The sequence below is a fragment of the Vespula vulgaris genome, chromosome 25 (assembly GCF_905475345.1).
Source record: "Vespula vulgaris chromosome 25, iyVesVulg1.1, whole genome shotgun sequence".
NCBI classification, from domain to species: domain Eukaryota; kingdom Metazoa; phylum Arthropoda; class Insecta; order Hymenoptera; family Vespidae; genus Vespula; species Vespula vulgaris.
The window spans coordinates 913,886-929,078 of NC_066610.1; the positions used below are offsets into that span (position 1 = coordinate 913,886).

Sequence of the window (15,193 nt, forward strand, 5' to 3'; positions counted from 1 at the left end):
AATTTTATAAATAATTTAGTATGTATATATATATATATATATGTATATAAATGTTTATATAAGTATATCTTCATCTGAATTTCTCTTAGCATCTGCAATTTTTATTCCGTTCTTGTCCTTTCTTTCTATATATGCATATCTATATATACATATATATATGTATGTATAAATATGTATAAATGTTTATAAATAATATTATCAATATTTATATATATATATTTCTTCTTTCTTTCTGTCTCTCTTTTCTGTTGAATCAAATTTGCTTTCTGAACGTGTCACTTCTTTTATCCTTGTCTTTCTCCCACCCTTTTTCTCACTTTCTCTCTCTCTCTTTATATATCTCTGTATATATATATAGGTAATTTAAAATGTTTATATATATATATATATATATATATATATAATATGCAGATGTACATCCTTTTTCTTTTCTTATTTATATATTTAAATACATAAATATATTCAAATATATTTAAACAAAAAATATATATAATATATATAAATAAAAATATAATATACATGAATATTTAAATAAAAAAAGAATATATATATAAATGTATATATATATATATATATATATATATATATATATATATATAAAATATACAGATGTACATTCTTCTTTTTCTTTTCTTATTTATATATTTAAATATATAAATATATTCAAATATATTTAAACAAAAAATATATATAATATATATAAATAAATATATAACCCATGAATATTTAAATATAAAAAAAATATATATATATATATATATATATATATATATATATATATATAAAATATACAGATGTACATTCTTCTTTTTCTTTTCTTATTTATATATTTAAATATATAAATATATTCAAATATATTTAAACAAAAAATATATATAATATATATAAATAAATATATAACCCATGAATATTTAAATAAAAAAAGAATATATATATATATATATATATATATATATATATATAAAATATACAGATGTACATCCTTCTTTTTCTTTTCTTATTTATATATTTAAATACATAAATATATTCAAATATATTTAAACAAAAAAAATATATAATATATATAAATAAATATATAACATACATGAATATTTAAATAAAAACAGAATATATATAATAATAAATGATTTATACTGTATATCTATTTCTTTCTCTCTTTCATAAAAATTCCAATAATTTATATATTTAATAAACAATATATATATATAAATATATACATATATATAATAAACGATTTATACATCTCTCCCTCTCTCTCTCTCTCTCTCTCTCTTACGTAGGGAGAACTAACGGACGTAAAGGAACGGACGGATCGACACATAGCACGCGCATGAATATGTAAAGACGTCTGTAAAAAAGGAGGAGGCTTGGCGGGGGCCGACGTTGATCGCGGCGCGCATAATAATCGAAGCCGCGTCATGCCAATAACATCGCGCCGATCGCCTAATGTCCGATCGATAAACCCCTTCGCGACGCGATCAGACCGCTAACTTTCCGTCTACTCGCAAACCCATAAACGTTATACTCATATACATATTATACATATGTACATATAAACATATACATATGAGAAAATCAGAAAGCAAAAAACGAATACGAAAGAAATATATAAATAAATGAAACGACAATAAATTGAAAAAAGAAAAAAGGAAACGATGAAGGGAATGAATAAAAAATTGATAAACGAAATGAAATCTATAAATAACTCTAGTCAATGAAGAAATTGTTATGTTTAAAAAGGATGGAAATGAAAAAGGGACTAAATAAAATTTGTTATATAAAGATATATGAGAATTGATGAATATATTGAGAAATTGAAAAGATAGGAAAGCAGAAAGAATAAATAAATAAATGAATAAGTGGGTTTGAAGTTTATAATAAAAAGAAATATGAGAATTAATGATTACGTTGGTAAATAAAAAAAAAAAAAAAAAATAAAGAAATGAAAAAAGAAGAAAGAAAGAAAGAAAAAATAGTCGATAAGTAAATAAGTACAATGTATTTTTTTATTTATTCTTTCAATAAATGAAAGTATGAGAATTAATGAATAAATAAAGAAAAAGCAAAATTTGTTAAAGAAATTATAATCAATAATTATTATTCGAGTTGAATAAAAGATGGTGGAGAAAAAAAAGAACGAAAAAATTAAATGAAAAAAGGAAGGAAAGAGAAAAATAAATAATGCGAAATAAAACTTATTGAAAAAAAAAACAGAATAATGATAATTAATGGATAAATAATAAATAATTTAATTAAAAAAAAAAAAAATGAAAGGAAAAAGGTAATATATTTCAAATTTTTTATTCTAAAATTTATTACAAATTTTTTAAACGAACAACTCTCGCAAAGTATTATTAAAATCAAATGATACGAAATTCACATCCGAATTATGTTGCGAAAATTGCGTTTAACGTACGAAAAAAAAGAAAAGAAAAAAGAAAAAACAAGAATTATCAAATAGTAAAAGAAAAATCGTAAAAGCACAATCGATTGTACGATCGAATAAATAATCGATGCAAAAAAAAAGAAAAAAGAGAAGACGTATTCTTTCATAAAGAATTTTTATTAAGAAAAAGAAGAAGAGGAGAAACAAAAAAAAGACTTAAAAAAAAAAGATCAAAAAATTCTTTTCTCATCTTCTGAGAGAATTCACGTTTAATGAGATGTTGATGAAAAAAAAGAAAAAAGAAAATAAAAAAAAAATAAATAAATAAATAAATAAATAAATAAATAAAATAAACAAGTAAGAAAAAAAACGATGAGAATACGATGAGAAGAAATGCGAAGAAAGAAAAAAATAGAAATAAATAAATAAATAAATAAATAAATAAATAAATATATAAGATAAATTAAAAAAGAATAAGAAAAAGAAATGGGAGAAAGGAAAGACAGAATTAGAAAAAAATGTTAAATGTAAAAACAAAAAAAGAAAAGAAAAGATATATTCAATCGTTGATAAATAATTTCTTCGTGATATTTCAATAGGAACGTGGCAAAGATCGATAAATCGAAACGGATGATATTTCGGCGCGCGCACGCACTTTACATATAAGCGAACCGTCTACTACCTTGAATTATCGACAATTGCCATCGAAGACGTTATTGGCATTTGAACGAGGGGTCCCTCCTTCAAGAAAATTGTTAACTCGGCTTTGTGATATCGCTTATAATACAATCCGGTAACCAGCGTCCATTTTAAATCGCACGCGTTAAACTTCCTTTTTTAACACGTACTTTGTAAGCCTCTGTAAATGTCTGTATTTATTGTGTGAATGTGTACGGATGTTGTATGTAAGTGTGCATACGTGCGTACGTACGTGTATACGTGTGTATGTGTAGATGTGTATAAGAAGGAAAGAGAAACGAATTATGGATATATAGATATAAATATATTCGTGTAGATAAAGAATGTAAGATTGGGATTATAATTTCGATTGAATAGTAATATAAAAAAGAAAATTGTTTGATATATATGTATTTTTAAATAAATAAATATATACGTATATTGTAAGTATTATAAATATCTAGATATTTAATAAAATAAATTAATCAAGAAAATTACTTTTACATATGCATATATATGTATGTACATACAAGTAAAATAAAAAAAAAAAATGCAGAGATTGTAATACTGGGAATGTAATTTCGATCAAATAATAATTAAGAAAAAAATTGTTTAATATGTAAAATAAAGTTTATATATAATTTTGTATATATATTTATAAATTTTGTGTATTAAATATATGAAATAAATTTTTATATATTTTAATAACTTTTATATGTAATTTTAAATATAAACTGTTTATATATAAAATAATTATATACATATCTAAATTTTTTAATATATAAAATAAATATATACGTATATAATCATTTTATTTTATACATATATATATATATATATATATATATATATATATACTGTAAGAATTATAAACAAGATATTTAATGAAATAAATTAATTAATATTTATTAATAAATACTTTTACTCACACATACACATACGCGCGCACGTATGCGTGCATCCACGTACATATACAGAAGTATAAATGAAGAACATAAATAAAAAAAAGAATATACGATATATAAAATTGCAAATATAATTTCGATGAAATAATAATATAAATATATATATAATTAATTCGTTTTATTATGTATATATATATATATATATATATATATATATATAAAATATAGAGATATATACAACACACATATAAATATATAGATATATACATACACATACATATATATATATATGCGATATATATACATATGTATATATACACACACATAAGAAGAAATTTTTTTCTTTATAAAACAAAATACAAGTGTTAAAAGGTAACAACTACATATTCAATGTATCAATAAGTCTGTTCGGTCTCTGATACTCACACCTCAAGTTTAGATTATATTTTATATGACGTATATAATAATTACGTCATATTTAACAGATAAAAGAAAATTTTGAACGAATTAATAAGAAAAAATGATTTCGTAACGCGAATGCGTTAAAGAGAAGAAGTCAAGTACATAGGAATGTACAATATATAAGTGTAATATATAAGTTTATTCAAATGACGAATTCTAATGTAGATATTTTAAAAAGATAAATGAATTTTTCGGAAAATGATGAATGTAAAAGTTTTCATTTATTTTTTATTTATTTTCAGTTTTCAATGTTAAAACCAAACTTAAATATTTTCAATATTAAACCAAATATTTTCAAGATTAAACCAAACTCAACTTCATCATTTTCGAATGGAAACTAATGCTCCCTATTACAAAATTTTATACTAGGAGGAAAAAAGAAGGAGCTATGGCATCGATCAATTTTTTATAAGACTTCATGTTGAAAAAAGAATTGTAAAAATTATTATACAAAAATAAATATCACAATATCGTAGACAATGTCATTCCAATAGTTTGTTTAATAGATGAAATATATTTTTTATAAATAGATTCATTTTGAAATACGCTTTAAAGAATCTGACATTGAATAAGTAATAATTTAAAGTACAATAATAATAAAAATATAAACATAAATAATAGTAGTGTAATCATTTCATAATAATTTTTACTAAAAATTCAAAAACAACCAAATCGTATAGGTGTCTTGCTGTTAGTGTTTTCGTTCGTTAGGCTTGTCCGTTCGTTAGGCTAAAGAAGTATCTAATTAATTAAACGAGTATTAATATTTGAGTAATTATTTTTATACAATCGTTGAGATTGAAAATGATACAGATATAATTTTAACGCATCAAGTATTTACTCCGATTTTTACTTGAAGAGGTGTAGATGAATGTTTGTATGTTAGGTTTAAAGCAACGACGAATTACTTCGACAAGTATTAACATCGGAATGATTATTTTTAGGCACTTGTTAAGATGACAGATGATACGAATACAAAACTGACACATCAACAAATTATGCAGATTTTTGTTTGATGAAATGGATAATATGTCCGCCATGATCGAAAAACGAAAGTAAAATGCGGCCGCAATTGATGACAATAAGGGGCGAGTTCGCAACGTGCATGCATTTGGGAGAAGGGATGAATTACTTTACAAAGTAAGGATAGATATGAGAAAATTGTCGGAAAGGGATGTAAGCGTTAATTTTCACATTTTTCGAGAAAAATTAATAATACTATATTTATTTTTCATTTGCCAGATATTATCAAGCATATTTAGAATTATTCAATTATCTTAGAATAACAGAAAATTATGATTTCAGTTACAGAGTTATATTCTACGAAAATAAACAAAGAACTTTTTCAACGAACAATTTCTTATTACACTGCATCTTACAAAGATATTTTGATCGAGAAACACAGATACTGTCTATCTGTTCTTTCGTACAATGCACCTATATTATGTACAAACCGATTGTTGTCAAGTGAACATTAGAGAACGTACCTTTAAATAAATAATACCTTGGGAGAGATTGCAATTTTGTCCGCAGCATGTCTACCAGGAAACAAAATATTATCAAGTCATTCAAGCGACCTGTTGTAAGTGCTTCACCCTGTATGTATGTTAGGCTTAAAGCAACGACGAATTATTTCGACAAGTATTAACATCGGAACGATTATTTTTAGGCACTTGCTGAGATGACAAATGATACGAATATAACACTGACCCGTTAACAACTTATTCGGATTCTTGTTTGCTGAAGGGAGTGACAGGATCGTCGTGTGCAAGAGAAGCAAGTCAACTGTGGTCGAAGGTGACGGTAAGAAGGGGTGAGTTCGCAACGCGCATGCGCTAGGGGAGAAGGGATGAAGTACTGTACAAAGTAAGGAAGGGTATAAGATAATGATGTAATTGTCGGAAAGGGATGCAGGTGTTTAATCGCGTGTAATTTGCCGACCAAGTGGGGAGAAAGTTATAGAACTTGAGAGAAGATTTACCGTAAGTATTGATTTCAATATAATTCTTAACGTTCCCTCGAATAGAATTATTTAGTGGATACTAGAAGAGGTATAATTAGAATATTTGATGACCTTAAGCGAACTGAGAGGGTTGAAATCAATCGACGATAGGGAGTCACAACAGACGGCATTATGCTTTCGACGGAGGAAGACTATATCAAGAATGAGTACTATGTTTACAATCGACAGTTATTTGGATTGCTAGGCTTATGGGATTATCAGAGATCGTTCAAGAAATTGATTTATGTTCGTTTCATTAATCTTATAACAATCCTTGGCGCATTCGAACAGGTAAGTGAACCAGGCGCATCATCTGATTTACGCTAAACAGTTATTATAATATTTCTTCGACTGAAATAAATTTAGTAATATTGTTTATAACTTGCAAAGTGTGATACACCATTTCTTAAACATAAATTATAGAAAAATATTTTTTGTATTAGATTTATGCGATCTTAACGTCAGAGAGAAAATTAAATTTATACACAAAGTTACTGGAAACTATCTTACCTACATTAGGGGCCGGATCATGCTACTACAATCTGATGTCGAATGCTACTGTTGTCCGTAATTCGTTAGAAACGTTGTGTTTTTTTTTTTTTTAATATATACAAAAATAAACGAAATACGCTTCTATCGTTATAGCGATCAATTTAATACCTACGTACGTACAAATTTCAGATGAAGAAAATTTTTTATCGTATGAATTACGATTGGAACGAACTTGCGAATAAACGAGAATTAGTAATACTGAAAGACTATGCTAAATTGAGCAGAAAGTGTACCATTGCAATGATAAGTATGTGAAATTTATGGTCGACATAACAGTGAGCATTATAACTATATATTCGTTCTTTCATAATTTCAGTTATCCTTTACCTATACATCGTGTTTTTGATATTTCCATCACTTCTAAGTATCATTCGATACCTCTTTGGCACAATAAGCTATAGCGAATTAATTTTACCCGTCCACATTGGTCATTTTATGGAAAATCATTTAAATTACTTTCTTATTTTTTGGCATCAATGCATCATAATAGGCATCGTATGCACGGTAGGAGCTGCAAACTATTCCATGTTTATTGGAATCGTATTGCACTGTTGTGCACTGTTTAATGTCGTTATGTAAGTACACAAGAAGAACGATTATTATACGGAATTGAAAAACTTTCAATGACGAGTGTGTATTTTCGAATAATTTTGACTTATTACAGATGGAAGATAAATGATAGATTCAAAGAAAAAAAAAAAAATCTTTACTGCGACAGTAAGAATGTTAAATTTTTAGACGAAAAGAATAACTTATTAAAGGAAAACGAGTGGATAATCGATGTCATAAAATTTTATAAAGCTGCAATCGAGTTTGTATCGCATTATATTAGTCCACTTTATAATTATTTATATATTTACAAATATTAATTCAGCTTTCCTTCTTTTGACTTATTTGAAGGTTTGTAAATTTCGTAAAAGTGTTTTATGAGGCAACTAACCTGTTCGAACTTTCTTTGGCATTATTTATGATCATGATTGATTATTATTACGTGAGTAAAATTTTTGATAAATAAAGAAGAAAATGATAAATTTGTTAAATATGTTTCAGTTATCGAGGTAAATCGAGATGACAAAAGAAAAATACCTTTTTAGTTGTTTCAGGTATTTTCGTCTAACGTTAACAAAACAGAAGGACTAACAAAGTTATCTTATGTTTTTGGAACTACGTTCTTAATATTCGCTTACTTTTATCTCGGACAAAAATTAATAGATCACAGCAACAAAGTGTTCTTAACAATGTAAATATTTTCATTGAATTCCTAGTGCTTAATTTCGTGCGTTTTTCATATCGTATTTAATATATTTCCAAAAAATTGGAGATTATATCACTGAACGGTATTTGTTTATCTATACATCCTGAATCTATGATAATACATTATTAATTTAAATTAAAAAATGAGAGAAGGACGAGTTAACGTAAATGAGGATGAGCGACGAAATTTTTCCTGCATGAGTTTAATCGCTAGCTCGGAAGCTATCGTGCAACATTTGCCTGGTGTATCGGAGAAGATTGTTATCGATAGAGCAATCCAAAAATAATTTTCTCCTACAGATTCTGTATATCGATACCTTCAAATTGATAACAACGGAGTTTCGTTTCACAAATACGCGGAACTGCGAATCTTGCTGGAATATCAGATCGCATAAAAAACCAACGTCGTTCAATAAACGATGGTCAACATATAATAGATTATTTGGTTTTAAGAGTTTTACAAAAAAGAAAGACGAAATCTGTCGTTTACGTATTGTATGAAATCGCACGAACTTTGAATTTGTAACATTATTTATTATCCGACGAATACTCACGTGTATATGTATTATATGAGATGAATGATTTCTTCCAGTCGCCAAATTCCGTTTTATTCGTTATCATTGAAAACACAAAAAATAATATTATTTTTCACAATGAGGTGCATGGGGATATGCAGTTTATCATTGGAAGGAGCAGTAGTAATATCTCATAATTCCTTTAGTGTGGTAAATGATTTCCTAGAGATTGATATGTTCTACGATTTTCACTATTCGAATTTCACTGATTGAAATTTTTCTTGATAGTTCATACAGAAGTCACTGTCTTTCGCCATGGTATTTTATAATGTGCAATAAATTTGAACGGAAAAAATACTATACGATATGTAATCTTCATACAGTGTTGTACAAATAGAATAATATTGTTAATGTTTTGTTGTTGAAATCATACGAATAAATTGTTGTTCTAAATGAATAAATTTAAATTATCCTCGATGTGGTTAATATTTTATACATAAATGAATTAATTTTTATAAAAGAGATGATAAAAATGTGAACTGTTTTTTCAAATATATATACTATATATTTAATTATCAGTGCGCGTATGTGTTTAAAGTGTTCACATATAGTGTTAAAATGTTCACATTTGATGTTAAAGTGGTCAAATTTGGGATGAAAATTAAAATATAAATATTTTGACAAAAAACGAATTCCCAAAAAAAAGTGCAGAATAGAAAATATACACATTTTTTGTGTAAATATATTAATATGTGGACTGTTTATTTTGAAATCGTGAAAATCCAATTTTTCTTGATTCGAGAGAGAAGTTAAGTTTATAAACTTTGAGATTAAGATATAAAGTTTATAATAAATTAATCACAAATTATACAATAACACCACTTTCAAAATAAACAGTCCATTTTATTCATTTCTAATAAACCGAACATTTTAAATCTTATTTGAAATGAATATATAATATTTTCTATTTTACAATAGAAAACAATGCCTTTAACTGCAAAATTATTTCATGAGAAAAACAAAGAATATCTCCATTGACAAATTTTATATCATACTGCGTCTTAAAAGGATATTTGAACGCACTAACATATCCACAGCATTTCAATTGTTTTATTCAATTTTCATATATTTTATAAAAATAGATTCTCCTTTGTATGTTGTGAAATGAAAATTACAGAACGCACCTTTAAATAAATAATAACTTGGGAGGAAGTACAATTTTGTCTTAAGCATTTCTAGCAAAAAACAAAAAATTACCGAGTCATTCAAGCGGCCTGTGTAAGTGCTTCACCCTGTATGTATGTTAGGCTTAAAGCAACGACGAATTATTTCGACAAGTATTAACATCGGAACGATGATTTTTAGGCACTTGTTGAGATGACAAATGATACGAATATAACACTGACCCGTCAACAACTTATTCGGATTCTTGTTTGCTGAAGGGAGTGACAGGATCGTCGTGTGCAAGAGACGCAAGTCAACTGTGATCGAAGGTGACGGTAAAAAGGGGTGAGTTCGCAACGCGCATGCGCTAGGGGAGAAGGGATGAAGTACTGTACGAAATAAGGAAGGGTATAAGATAATGATGTAATTGTTGGAAAGGGATGCAGGTGTTTAATCGCGTGTAATTTGCCGACCAAGTGGGGAAGAAAGTTATAGAACTTGAGAGAAGATTTACCGTAAGTATTGATTTCAATATAATTCTTAACGTTCCCTCGAATAGAATTATTTAGTGGATACTAGAAGAGGTATAATTAGAATATTTGATGACCTTAAGCGAACTGAGAGGGTTGAAATCAATCGACGATAGGGAGTCACAACAGACGGCATTATGCTTTCGACGGAGGAAGACTATATCAAGAATGAGTACTATGTTTACAATCGACAGTTATTTGGATTGCTAGGCTTATGGGATTATCAGAGATCGTTCAAGAAATTGATTTATGTTCGTTTCATTAATCTTATAACAATCCTTGGCGCATTCGAACAGGTAAGTGAACCAGGCACATCATCTGATTTACGCTAAACAGTTATTAGAATATTTCTTCGACTGAAATAAATTTAGTAATATTGTTTATAACTTGCAAAGTGTGATACACCATTTCTTAAACATAAATTATAGAACAATATTTTTTGTATTAGATTTATGCGATCTTAACGTCAGAGAGAAAATTAAATTTATACACAAAGTTACTGGAAACTATCTTACCTACATTAGGGGCCGGATCATGCTACTACAATCTGATGTCGAATGCTACTGTTGTCCGTAATTCGTTAGAAACGTTGTGTTTTTTTTTTTTAATATATCCAAATATAAACGAAACACGCTTCTATCGTTATAACGATCAATTTAATACCTACGTACGTACAAATTTCAGATGAAGAAAATTTTTTATCGTATGAATTACGATTGGAACGAACTTGCGAATAAACGAGAATTAGTAATACTGAAAGACTATGCTAAATTGAGCAGAAAGTGTACCATTGCAATGATAAGTATGTGAAATTTATGGTCGACATAACAGTGAGCATTATAATTATATATTCGTTCTTTCATAATTTCAGTTATCCTTTACCTATACATCGTGTTTTTGATATTTCCATCACTTCTAAGTATCATTCGATACCTCTTTGGCACAATAAGCTATAGCGAATTAATTTTACCCGTCCACATTGGTCATTTTATGGAAAATCATTTAAATTACTTTCTTATTTTTTGGCATCAATGCATCATAATAGGCATCGTATGCACGGTAGGAGCTGCAAACTATTCCATGTTTATTGGAATCGTATTGCACTGTTGTGCACTGTTTAATGTCGTTATGTAAGTACACAAGAAGAACGATTATTATACGGAATTGAAAAACTTTCAATGATGAGTGTGTATTTTCGAATAATTTTGACTTATTACAGATGGAAGATAAATGATAGATTCAAAGAAAAAGAAAATAATCTTTCCTGCGACAGTAAGAGTGTTAATTATTTAGATGGAAAGAATGACTTATTAAACGAAAACGAGTGGATAGTCGATGTCATAAAATTTTATAAAGCTGCAATCGAGTTTGTATCGCATTATTTTAGTCCACTTTATAATTATTTATGTATTTACAAATATTAATTCTGTTTTCCTTCTTTTGACTTATTTGAAGGTTTGTAAATTTTGTAAAAGTGTTTTATGAGGCAACTAACCTGTTCGAACTTTCTTTGGCATTATTTATGATCATGATTGATTATTATTACGTGAGTAAAATTTTTGATAAATAAAGAAGAAAATGATAAATTTGTTAAATATGTTTCAGTTATCGAGGTAAATCGAGATGACAAAAGAAAAATACCTTTTTAGTTGTTTCAGGTATTTTCGCCTAACGTTACCAAAACAGAAGGACTAACAAAGTTATCTTATGTTATTGGAACTACGTTCTTAATATTCGCATATTTTTATCTCGGACAAAAATTAATAGATCACAGCAACAAAGTGTTCTTAACAATGTAAATATTTTCATTGAATTCCTAGTGCTTAATTTCGTGCGTTTTTCATATCGTGTTTAATATATTTCCAAAAAATTGGAGATTATATCACTGAATGGTATTTGTTTATCTATACGTCCTGAATCTATGATAATACATTATTAATTTAAATAAAAAAATGAGAGAAGGTCGAGTTAACGTAAATGAGCATTAGCGACGAAATTTTTCCTGTATGAGTTTAATCGCTGGCTCGAAAGCTATCGTGCAACATTTGCCTGATGTATCGGAGAAGATTGTTATCGATAGAGCAATCCAAAAATAATTTTCTCCTACAGATTCTGTATATCGATACCTCCAAATTGATAACAACGGAGTTTCGTTTCACAAATACGCGGAACTGCGAATCTTGCTGGAATATCAGATCGCATAAGAAACCAACGTCGTTCAATAAACGATGGTCAACATATAATTGATTATTTGGTATTAAGTGTTTTACAAAAAAAGAAAGACGAAATCTGTCGTTTTCGTATTGTATGAAATCGCACGAACTTTGAATTAGTAACATTATTTATTATCCGACGAATACTCACGTATATATGTACTATATGAGACTAATGATTTTTTCCAGTTGTCAAATTCCGTTTTATTCGTTATCATTGAAGACGCAAAAAATAATATTATTTTTCACAATGAGGTGCATGGGGATATGCAATTTATCGTGGGAAGGAGCAATAATAGTTTCTCATAATTCTTTTAGTGTGGTAAATGATTTTCTGGAGATAGATATTTGCTACGATTTTCACTAAACGCTTTATACTTATTGAAATTTTTCTTAATAGTTCATACAGAAGTCACTATCTTTCGCCATGGTTTTGTATAATGTGCAATAAATTTGAATGGAGAAAATACCAAACGATATGTAATCATTATATAATGTTGTACGAACACAATAAAATTGTTAGTATTTTGCTGTTGAAATCATACGAATAAAATGTTGTTCTAAATGAATAAATTTAGATTATCCTCGATGTGGTTAATATTTTATACATAAATGAATTAATTTTTATAAAACAGATGATAAAAATGTGAACTGTTTTTTCAATAAGATTTCATCTAATCATGTTTATGCAGTAAGTTCCTTTATGTATTTAACAAAATACATGACCACTTATAAATGAACACTTCGCTCTGAAATCAGAATATATATATTATATATAATATATATTTACATGTATATCAGTAAATACGTGTATGTGTTTAAAGTGTTCACATATAGTGCTAAAATGTTCACATTTCATGTTAAAGTGTTCAAATTTGGGATGAAAATTAAAATATAAATATTTTGACAAAAAACGAATTCTCGAAAAAAAGTGCGGAATAGAAAGTATTCACATTTTTAATGTAAATATATTAATATGCGGACCGTTTATTTTGAAATTGTGGAGATCTAATTTTTATTGATTCGAGAAAGATGTTAAGTTTATAAACTTTAAGATTAAGATATAAAGTTTATAATAAATTAATCACAAATTATATTATATTTCATTTTTAGAAAAAATGAAATCACACTACAATGAAAATAAACAGTCCATTTCATTTATTTCTGACAAATCGAATATTTGAAATGTTATTTGCAATGAATATATAATATTTTCTATTTTACAATAGAAAACAATGCCTTTAACTGCAAAATTATTTCATGAGAAAAACAAAGAATATCTCCATTGAGAAATTTTATATCATACTGCGTCTTAAAAGGATATTTGAACACACTAACATATCCACAGCATTTCTATTGTTTTATTCAATTTTCGTATATTTTATTAAAACAGATTCTCCTTTGGATGAATTTTACAAAACGTAATTTCAAAACAAATAACAATTTCTTTAAGATTGCAATATCGTCCTGAACATTTATAGCAAAAAACAAAAAATAACCAAGTTCAATAAGAGGCCCCTGTTAAGTACCTCATCCAGTTTATTTCTTCATCCTGTACATTTCTTAGGCTTAACGAAACAACCAATTATTTAGACACGTATTAACCCCTGAAAGATGCTCTTGCTGAGATAGCAACTGATCGAAAAGAAATACTGAGAAACACGTCAAGAACTTATTCTGACACTCCTTTGATCAAGTACACGAGAGGACAGGCTTGTTCGAGACACAAAAGTAAATTGCGGCCATATGTGACGATAAGAAGGGGTGAGTTTGCACAGCACATATGTTTGGGGAGATGGGATAAAGTACTGTCCAAAATAAGAAATGGTACAAGAAAATGATGTAATTGTCGGAAAGGGATGCAAGCGTTTAATTTTCACAAATCTAAAGAAAAATTATTAATACTTTATATATTTTTCATTCGCTGAACCTTTTAAAATTATTCAATTTTCTTTTTTCGAATAGAAAATTATCACTTGAACTCCAGAGTTATACTCTACGAGGATAAACGAGAAACTTTCGCATTCAGCAACTTTATATTATACTTAATCTTAAAAAGATATTTGATAGAAAAACATGGATACTGTCTTTCTATTATTTTATCCAGTGCATCTATATTATGTCCAAATATATTGTTGTGAAATGAAAATTAGACAACGCATCTTTAAATAAATAATAACTTGCGAGGGAGTGCAATTTTGACTTAAGCATCTCTACCAATTCATTCAAGCGACCTGTTGTAAGTGCCTTACCCTGAATGTATGTTAGGCTTAAAGCAACGACGAATTATTTCGACAAGTATTAATATCGGAATGATTATTTTTAGACATTTGTCAAGATGATAATGATACGAATATAACACTGATCTGTCAACAACTTATTCGGGTTATTGTTTGATGAAGTGGATAATAGGTCCGTCATGATCGAAAAACAAAAATAAAATGCGGTCGCAGTTGATGATAATAAGGGGTGAGTTCGCAACGTGCATGCATTTGGGGAGAAGGGATGAATTACTTTACAAAGTAAGGATAG

At 27.4% G+C, this 15,193-nt stretch overlaps 1 protein-coding gene across 2 annotated transcripts in view; it reads right to left on the reverse strand.

The window, feature by feature from the left end:
- The window catches only part of LOC127072451 (putative transcription factor SOX-15), a 141,358-nt gene that overhangs the window by 40,841 nt on the left and 85,324 nt on the right, over positions 1–15,193 (reverse strand). The gene's annotated exons all lie outside the window — the stretch shown is intronic.